The following is a 9,991-nucleotide window of genomic DNA, read 5'->3' on the forward strand; positions in this document are numbered from 1 at the left end:
CGAACAAGAAAACACATGAAAATATTAAATTTCACGTAGTTCAATTTTTTGTAGGATTCATTTTGCATAAATCACAAAATGACCACAAAAGCTGATCGTAATTTTGCGTATTAAGGATCGGCTTAGCAACTGGACAATGAACTGAGTAGTAGTTTGTCAATAAATTTAAAATGCAATGTTGAATTTGACCATTTTGGTAACGTAGTGTAAGATTTAAATCTACAGAAACTAATTTCAAATACTGATGATCCTTATGTAGAAATTGCATTATTAAACAAATTATATGGTCAAATATACGATTCTGAAGGTTTAGCTTCATTATCAACTAGACAAAAATGGCAACAAATCTTTAATAAGAGAAATGATGATTTTACAAATCTGTTGTAATTAATTTCATTTCTATTGGCGAATGCGGCGAGGCATTCACAGAGAATTTCTTCTGTGGTAAATAGTGGGTGTATCAAAAGGTGTGTTACATGGCGTCGTGATTCGTAGATGGCAATCTTTTGATCATGATTTGCTAATATCTTGCGGAACCCTTGGAAAGCTACCAGGCATATCACAGATGGCTCCATCTGCTATTTTTATTCGTAGCGCAGGACCACCATGGCACTGTCATACAGTAGGGCTTTCATGTACGTGCAGAAATGAAAATCGAAAAGTGTCAGGTGCAATGAGTGAGGAGGCTAAGCTGTTGATCTTCCATGTCAAATCCACCTGTTGACAATTTTGCTAATCAAATGGTGTTCACATTGAGCACCTACTCTGAGTTAATTAATTTGATGTTTACTGACAGTAATGCACAATGTCTCCTTCACTCCCTGCCTACCTTGTGAAGGCGAAACTGCCAACAGCGTCCTCCACATTTCAGAGAGGCTAGCACGCAAACGAACCATAGTCGAACATAACTGTAACAGCAACATATGCTCACATATGCTATGTACCACAACGCTCTGTATTAAGAGGCGGGACGAAAACAACAAAGTGTCTCTGAATTTAATAAAAACTGATTGTCTATTTATCTCTAATATAGACTACAAGAGTTCTGTGAAGCTGTTTAGAAGGGACAGTTGTTTGTTAAATACTGCTAAAAGGAACAATAAATACCTTTTAAAATAAAATAATTGAGCAAAATATATAATACTTTATTTGCGGATGATTTTGTCATTCTTTCTGAAAACCTAACAAATGCTGGAATACAAATCAATCTCTTAGAAAAAATAGCCAACAAAGCAGGTTTAGGAATATCTGCAGAAAAAAACAAAATTTATTACACATAAAAAAGTACTCCAGAATCCCTATCAACAGATGTTGGCCAGATAAAGGAGGTAAATAAATTTAAATATTTGGGAGAAGTTATCCAAGAAAATGGCTTAGAAGAAGTCGCTGTAGAAGAAAGAGTACATAAAATAGAGAGAGTTTATGGAATAACTATGAATGTCTACAACAAAAGGTGTCTGTCTAAAAACTTGAAGATACAGCTCTACAACACAGCAGTAAAACCGGAATGTCTTTATGCAAGTGAATATTTAGCACTGAACTACAAATTACACAAACTTGTTGTCCTAGAAAGAAAAATCATTGGAAAAATACTTGGGCCCCCAAAAAATATAGAGGTATGGAAATTAAGAAGCAATGATGAAGACGCGAACGACACGAACATCCGGCTGGATTCCCGAATATCCAAGATGTCAATGACGAAGTTTATCGCAACACAGAAAACAAATGAAACACTACGAAAGAGTCGCCTGCTATTTTGTAACACTAATACAGAATGAACAGCAACAGGTTAACGAAACAGATTTGTAAATATCTTTGGGACAAGAAGTCAACAATAGCCTGGATTCAAGAAGTTAGGAAAGTTTTGGAAAGAAAGATCATAAGTGAAAAATATACAATATAAAGAGAGATTTTCAAGAGGAAAGTGTTAAAAATGGAAGGATTCCAAGGAAAGAGGGAGAAGAAGACTGGGTCAAAATGATCCGATGAGAGAAAAAGCCTACAGAGTGAAAAGTTGAAAGAATAGTGAAGAAAAAAGAAAGAACAACAAAGAAGGAAGCTTTGAAGTTGGTGTGCAGTTCTTAGATGACCCAAACGAAAAAGAACAATATTTTGATTAAAACAAAGAAGTGGCAAATCTCATATCCCTCTCCTTGGACGAATGATGTAGCTCTAAACCATTCATAAGAGAATAAAAAATACTGTAGCAACCTACTGATCAACATACAACATGTGACAGTAAACCTGAGTGGGGTATATCTTTCATGTAATCTCTTGTTCTCTGTTTGTAGCACTTTTTGAGGTTGTGCAGTCTAATGTTTGTTTATATGTTGGTGATTACTAAAGAATTCTGTTCTACATTTGTTTGTGTCTGTCTACTGAATCTGTCTCTCCACCTACCATTCCTAAAGTGGTGATTGGGCTTCGAGAAGAAGAATGACGATTCCAGCAGGCAGCAGTGGGGTAAAATAGGACTGTTGCAAAGCACAGTTTCCACTTCGAGGTATGGGATCAGGTACTTGCGACACCCTGCAGCCACGACTACAGAAATCAGTAGTCTCCAGCAGAAAGGAAGACTGCACAGCTTGTAAATCGCTGATGTTCTGGACGTCTAGACTCATCTTTGGTTCTTGTGCAAGGAGAGCATTTTTCTCCAGAATAGTATTCACAATGACACCTTGCAATTACTTTGTCTCATAGCACACCTCAGCGAATCACAAACGCTTCTGGCAGGAGTCATACATTCTCGCAACTAAGCACCGCTTAGGAACTGCTTAACTGAACATTTCTCCCCGGCACCCAAATCCAGATTAGACACATTAATGGCCAACGAAGCGTCGGGTAACAAGCTACCATGTCAGCATCTGCGCGAACTTCGGAAGCTAGCAGCACTGGATTTGTTTCCCGAACAGTTCTTAAGCATGCTTTGATTTAAGAGGATATCGGAAAATATAAGGATAATTTTGGCTGCAGACAAAGATGTGCCCCTTCAAGTGTTGGCAAAAGAAGCTGAGGCTTGGCGACATGCCTGTAACCAACAGTTGTCAGCGCTTTCGACTGCATTATTTCGGCTGGAGAGACCCAAACCGAGCGTTTTGGAAACGGTCCCGAATCGAGATTAAAGAGCGAAGCACTGGCTTACAGAAGTACTCAGGTTGTGGCAGCATGTATCAGACGTTGGCAATGGCAAGGCAGCAGACAATGTGACGACGGGTATGGAAAGATAAGAATCACTGGTGCTGGCTCCAGCAGAGGTTTAGAGACAAGACACGCAATTGCATGACACCATGTCAGTATCTTAACTAGTTCGACGGGCTCTAAGGGGCAGCCCCAAGTCGTCTCACAAAAATTGTGCCACCCTCCACTAACCCCCTCTGTCGTCGCTATTGCTCTGAATCCACAGGGGTCGTTCGCAAGTGATACCCGAGGTGCGCGTCATGATGCGCAACGCATGATGTCTGTGATGGAAATGTCAGATCAACGTTCTTAGTCCACACCCAACTTTTCATATTAGTAGATGGTCCACAGTTCATTGGCAGCAGCACTAGGCGTTGGTGTATGACTAGCACACAGGAAACGACGCGCAGGCAGAACCGTAAATTAGAGCGCGTTCCTGGCAGGGAGTTAACTGCATGCATGGCTACACATTACACTCGCATGCAGTTGCAAGGATTTTAATTTGGCAGACTTACTTACTTGGGCAGCAAAATTACAAGAGATGGTAGAAGCCGGAAAGAAATTGCGACTAGAACACAAAAGGCCAAATTTGCATTTAATCGGAGAAGGAACTTACTCACCAGCAACAACATCATTCTGAAAATAAGGATACGTATCATTAAAGGTTTCGTTTGGAGTGTGGCCCTATACGGATGTGAAACTTGGACAATTGGAACAGAAGAGAGAAGACGGTTAGAGGCCCTGGAGATGTGGCGCTATAGAAGGATGATGAAGGTCAGCTGGAGAGACAAAGCAACAAGTGAAGAGGTGCTTAGAAGAGTACAGGAAACCAGATCTCTGTGGAGGCACATCCAAACAATGAGAGACAAACTTGTAGGGCACATCCTACGACACAACAACATCATTAGAACAATAGCAGAAGGAGCTATTGAGGGAAGGGATCGGCTGGGGCGACCAAGGATATCATACATGCAACAGATCATGAATGACTTTGGATGTAAGACATATGTGGAAATGAAGAGGAAGGTAGACAGAAGAGAGGAATGGCGCTCTGCTCCAAACCAACCTCACGGTTGAACACTGAAAGAAAGAAAGAAGATTATTATACCGTCACAGTAGCTCCGAACGCGAAAGAGCAGCATCTTGAGAGGCGGATTTACAACCACCTGAGACTGTTCCAAACGATTGTTCGTGACAGACAGACGGTCAGGGAAGGACTTATCGGTTGACGCAGGTTCTGGTATTAGTGTGCTGCGAGGCTTGTTTCGTACAGACAGCGTAGCAGCACTTAACGGCAGCGGTTAATTCAACAATTACAGCATATGGCGGAAGGAATATGGTATGAGATATTAGTTTACAGGAACTAATAAATTGGAACGTCACAGAGCCCAATCTGGGAGCAGGTGCTTTGCACTATTTTGATCACGTCATGGTTATCGAGAGGGACCACTAAAAATGGCAACGGTTACGATGGCTAGTCAGGACGAAGAGTGGCGCCACATTCTCAATGAACTTCCAGGCATTTCTTCCAGACAGATTTTCATATCCATCACGCCAGGACAGCCGGTGGCTGTTAAACCCCGCCGCATCGGCTCTGAAGTTTACAGCAGAAAGAAAAAGAAGAACTGTTGATAGACAGATCACTGAAATAGTGACGACGCCTTTGGAAAGTCAATGGGCTTCGCCATTACAGATGATGCAGAAACGCGACGGAACGTGGAAAGTGTGCAGCTACTACTGGGTATTAAATTCAAGCACAAATACGGATCGGTAGTCTAAACTATATTTTATGGAAATAAGCAATTCAGTGGCGGGCGCAACAATGTTCTCCGTCACTGACTGCACCCGCACATACTCCCAGATTCTAGTGCCACCATCTGACATGAACAAGACGGCAATCACCGCACGCGTCGGGCTATTTGAATACTGTTATATGCCATACGGATTGAAAAACGCTGCAAAACGTGGCAGCGTTTCATTGAACAGGTACTCTGTGAGCTCGACTGTTTGTTCAGTTGTATGGTTGACATTCTAATCTTTTACAATTATGAGATTGGCAAGATTTTACATGCTGGCATATGGAATACTGGTGCCATAGTTAACAAAGACAAGCGGGTTTCCGGCCTTGCCAGAGTGCAGTTTCTCAGGTTTTCAAGAATGTTTCCTTGCCAAAAATATTCAAAGATCTAAGACGACTGCTAGGAATAGTAAGTTGTTATCAGTGGTACTTACCCCAGGATGTGACATTTACAGCGCCATTAACAAAACTGCTTAAAGGAAAACACATGATGGGCTCAAATTACTTGCCTTGGAATCCAGAACAAATGACAGTGTTCGAGAAAGTGAAGGAATATGCTGTACAGCTGGTTTTGCTGGCACATCCACGGCTTAAGGCGCCAATGGCTCTTAAGGCTGAAGCAAGTGAAATGGCCATGGAGGCGGTACTCCAGCAATTTGTCGAGCGTGCTTGGCAAACCTTTAGCTTTCTTTCCCGGCTACCCACAGATGAGCAAACTTCTTGATACATCTGGAACAATCGCAAACTACAGCCCTAGTCCAGAAAGGAGAGCTGAACGATTTTCCCAGGTTGATTAGGCTTAATATCACAGTTCACAACAGACGTATGCCACTTCAGCAGTAGCAAAAACATAGCCACTGATTGCCTGTCAACATGTTGCGCAGCTGTGAAGACTGTACAATGTGACCGACACTGTCCACGCAGAAGCATTACATTATTCAGGGGCAGGAACAATCCAGTTCGAGCCTGAAGCAAACGAAGACACCGTCAGGCAGTTTAACTTTCTGGTGCTACTTTTCGCACGTCATGACATGGATTTCCACACCTAGGCTTTTTCAGCATGTCGTTTTTGCTGCGTTATATGTTGTGTTGGCTCCAGGAGTATGGGCTACCATATAGCTGCTGACTAAGAAGATGATGCGGCCCAGAATAAAGAAAGAATGTCTGATCGCTGCCAGAAGTCCAAAGCGGGCAGGCATGTGTCTGAACTGGAAGCAACCATTGTCATTCTTACAGCATGGTTTGGGCAGGTCCATGTGGTTCTGGTTGGGCTGTTACCATACTTGAATGGCTACTGTTATATGGTTACAAACATGAACAATTTCCTGAGATGACCTGAGGCCTTCCATGCAGCCGCCATCACTGTCGAAAGCATGGGATGGATACTACTCAGCAGCTGGATTGCAAGATTAGGTAACCCCAAACCAATGACAACCTACAGGGTCGACAATTCGAGGCCCCCTTGTTCTAGGGAGTTACTTCGCTTGTCCAATTACACCGTCACTCATACAACAAGCTAGCACTCATCCAGTAATGGAATGATGAAAAGATTGCGCAATGCACTGAATGTAGCATAGATGTGTAATAAGAGGGGCGATTCATGGACTAAGAATCGTGTAATGAGGGAGGCGACTCAGATTGAGCCTCTACCGATTACGTTGTTAGTGTTGCTGTTAGCCTTCAGGGAAAATGTGAAACATACGCCAGAACAGTTGGTATGTGGCAGAGCATTACATCTATCAGCTGAATTAATCTCGGACAAGCTGTCGATTTCTGAGTCTCGAAGACAGTTTACTTCGACCATGGGTCTCCTTAGACCAACTCTCCAAAGACTCACAGGGACGAACCCATTTTCGTCCACAGATACCTGTTCATCTGACCTCAAGTGCAGTTTCATGACGACTCACTTCGCCCTCCCACCTCCCAACTATCACTTCCTTACTTGGGTTCGTTTGAGGTGGTGCAATGGGGCCCAAACACTTTCAGCATTCTCTGGAACCGATTAGAGAAACTGATATCAGTCAAAAGGCTCAAATTCGCTCATCTGGATATGGAGGCCGGGGACATGGCGGTTGCCGCCCACCCACCTCCAGGCTGTGTTCTTCCAGCAGTATGCACACCATCGTCTGTTAGTGTGGGTGAGAGCAACTTCAACATTGGGCCTGGGACTCAGCAGCCAGGCACTCAGAAATTTCTGCTCACAAGGATGGAAGCCAGGTGCGTGATCAAACAGAAGCTCCCAGGAATTCCCGGGCTCCAAGTTTCTAAAAGAAGTGGAGGTGGGCGCTGGTATAGCATCCTAACGATTGACAAATAACAAGAGATTGCAACAGCGAAGCGTGGTATACCTTTTACATAATTTCTTGGCCTTTTCGTTGGGTGTTTTTAAGTTGTGCAGTTGAATGTTCGTTTATATGTTGGTGATTGTTAATGAAGTGTTCCCTACAATCGTTTGTCTGCCCACTAGGTCTAACTCTCTACCTAGCATTCCTACAATACTATTTCCCACAAACTCTGTTCATTTACATGTTACGCATTAACCCATTATTTCTATTAGATACTTCAATTCTTTTTTTTACCTTTAAATAAAAACAAATTCGAATCGTGAACATAGTTCATTTGTACTCAGTACTCATTCAGTTTTCTTTCTAAGTCTTTTTTTTAATTTTCCTGTTAGGATCGCCAACAATTTGTTTGTAATCACCAATCGTAATTTTTCTCACAAGTTTAGATTTGAGTTATTTCTCCAGTCTGCAACTTGAATTATTATTGTAGCAATGACTTCAGCATGCATCCATTGCATAACACTCCTACCACCGAGCGAGGTGGCGCAGTTGTTAGCGCACTGGAATCGCATTCGGGAGGACGACGTCTTAAGCCCATGTCGAGCCATCCTGATTTAGGTTTCGAATGCTTCCCTGAAACCGCTTCAGGCAAATTCCAGGATATGTAATTGCTCATTATCTAAATGGATATGGTGCTCAACTTGATGACAGCAGTGTGGTTCAACTAATTATCTCATAAACAGCAATACGTGACAAGGTATTTAACATTAACGATAGTGACAAATATAAGTAATATCCACTTGTTAATTAATGTAATCTAACCTCTGTGATTGTTTACACCAATCTTACTAAGATAGGACAGCAGAAGAAAACTTCATTGCTAGGTGATAGAAAAGGTAAGAGTTGAATAAACTGCTACAGGGAAAATGAAACATGAAAGGCTGAAGCAGTTAACTCAGAACTCAGCGACTGTTAATCCACCAAATCTGCGAAGATAGCAGATTTTCCTTAGATTTTAAATGTTTTCATATTATGGATACTACACAATGCTTTCTGTTGACCATCCTGGGATCTATGATAAATAATGCTTTAGGATGGCGAGTGCCACAGTTTTATATGGTCCATTTTAATGTGGGAAAAACTTATTAGTTTCCTTTAAATACATGAGACTTTTTGACTAATTCCAGGTCATCGAAGGAAAATATGGGTGTAATTGCCCCACTAATATTTTTCTCACACTGAAATCTGCTTACTTGCTCAGATGTCCTCTCACAAGGTTCTGAAGTTCGACAGATTGTACACTCGGGTTCTTCAGCCAAGCAAATAACTTTGACAGTGGTTCCCCAACAAATTTCCTATTGATTGTTTCTACTGGAGATAGCCTATTAGATAAATGTGGTAATTCGTTCCAGATAACTTGAAGCTCAGAAATAATGTGTGTCCATGTAGTGTGCTTCGTAAAGCAGTGCGTTCTAAGCAGTCTCCCTATTTCCTTCATGATCCTCGCACAGGGGTTCAATTGTGGACAGTACTTGGAAGTGGTCACATGTTAAATGCCTTCCCAACCACTGAATTGCTTGAAGTTATTACTAGTGAACCATGATCATTACGTGGTAATATCCCTTAAGTTTCCATACGACTGTAAAATAATCTCCCAAGTAATTTCCTATATCTGCTGTATCTGCTAATTCTGAAGAGTTAAGTTGTACATACTTTGACCGACAGCCTGTTAATTTTAACATATACGTAACTTCACCTCTACCTTTCAGCAGAGGACCATAGAAGTTGATAGTGGCTAAGTTATTTAATGCCTTAAGTGTGCTTGGATGTAATTTATATAATGCATAACTGTTATCTTCTTCCACCATTTGACATACTCCACATTTCGTTAGAGCACTTATAATCGTCTCGTCTAGATTACTAAAATAATAAAATTTTTTCATATGCTTAATGCATTTGTGAGTGGCAAATAGCTGTAACCTTTATCTACTGGCTGTTTACAGTAAAAGTGCAACTACTAACAGAGGTCAAGTGTTGTATCGCAGTGAAACTTTGTACATATTCTAATTCACTAATGCGGAACAGGTTTACACTGGAAAAAATTAGTTACAGTTTTGGCCACCAGATGCAAATCTGTGAATCCAAGGAAGGTATAAATAGAAATCTTTCCATATGTAATGGATTAACAATGGGACATGGACAAATGAGAAAGGCATCATTTTGATTTTATTATGAACCACTGCTCATACAGTTTGTTCAATGTGAGCACTGGGGATGTCAATGAGATGCTGCATCCTTAAAGGTACCTGCACACTGAAAACCAGTTCCAACAAATAAAAACACACGGCTCTTGTAAGTTTGGCAAACTTGCAACTGTTGTGAATTCGACGAACTTACAAATGTTGCCAATAGTTACTAAATGTTGACAACAGTTACAAACTGTTGAACTCAACCCAAAAGAAGACGCTAATGGCCCAGTAAACTTTTGTTACAAAGAGAAACAAATGGAGCTTACAATTGTGTACGTCTATAATAAAGACAGGAAAAGTTTCAAGAATATAGTCAGAATGACATATAGGCAGTCTGAAGAACTCTTGAGGCTAGTAGCACAACATATTCAACCGAAAGTCACATCTTTTATTGCTACATTATCACCATCAGAAAAACTCCTTTTACTTCTTCGATTTTTGCTACAGGTGGCAGAAATCCAGGATAAATGCACGCTCATCTA

This window comes from Schistocerca gregaria, chromosome 1 (genome assembly GCF_023897955.1).
Source record: "Schistocerca gregaria isolate iqSchGreg1 chromosome 1, iqSchGreg1.2, whole genome shotgun sequence".
Classification (NCBI taxonomy): domain Eukaryota; kingdom Metazoa; phylum Arthropoda; class Insecta; order Orthoptera; family Acrididae; genus Schistocerca; species Schistocerca gregaria.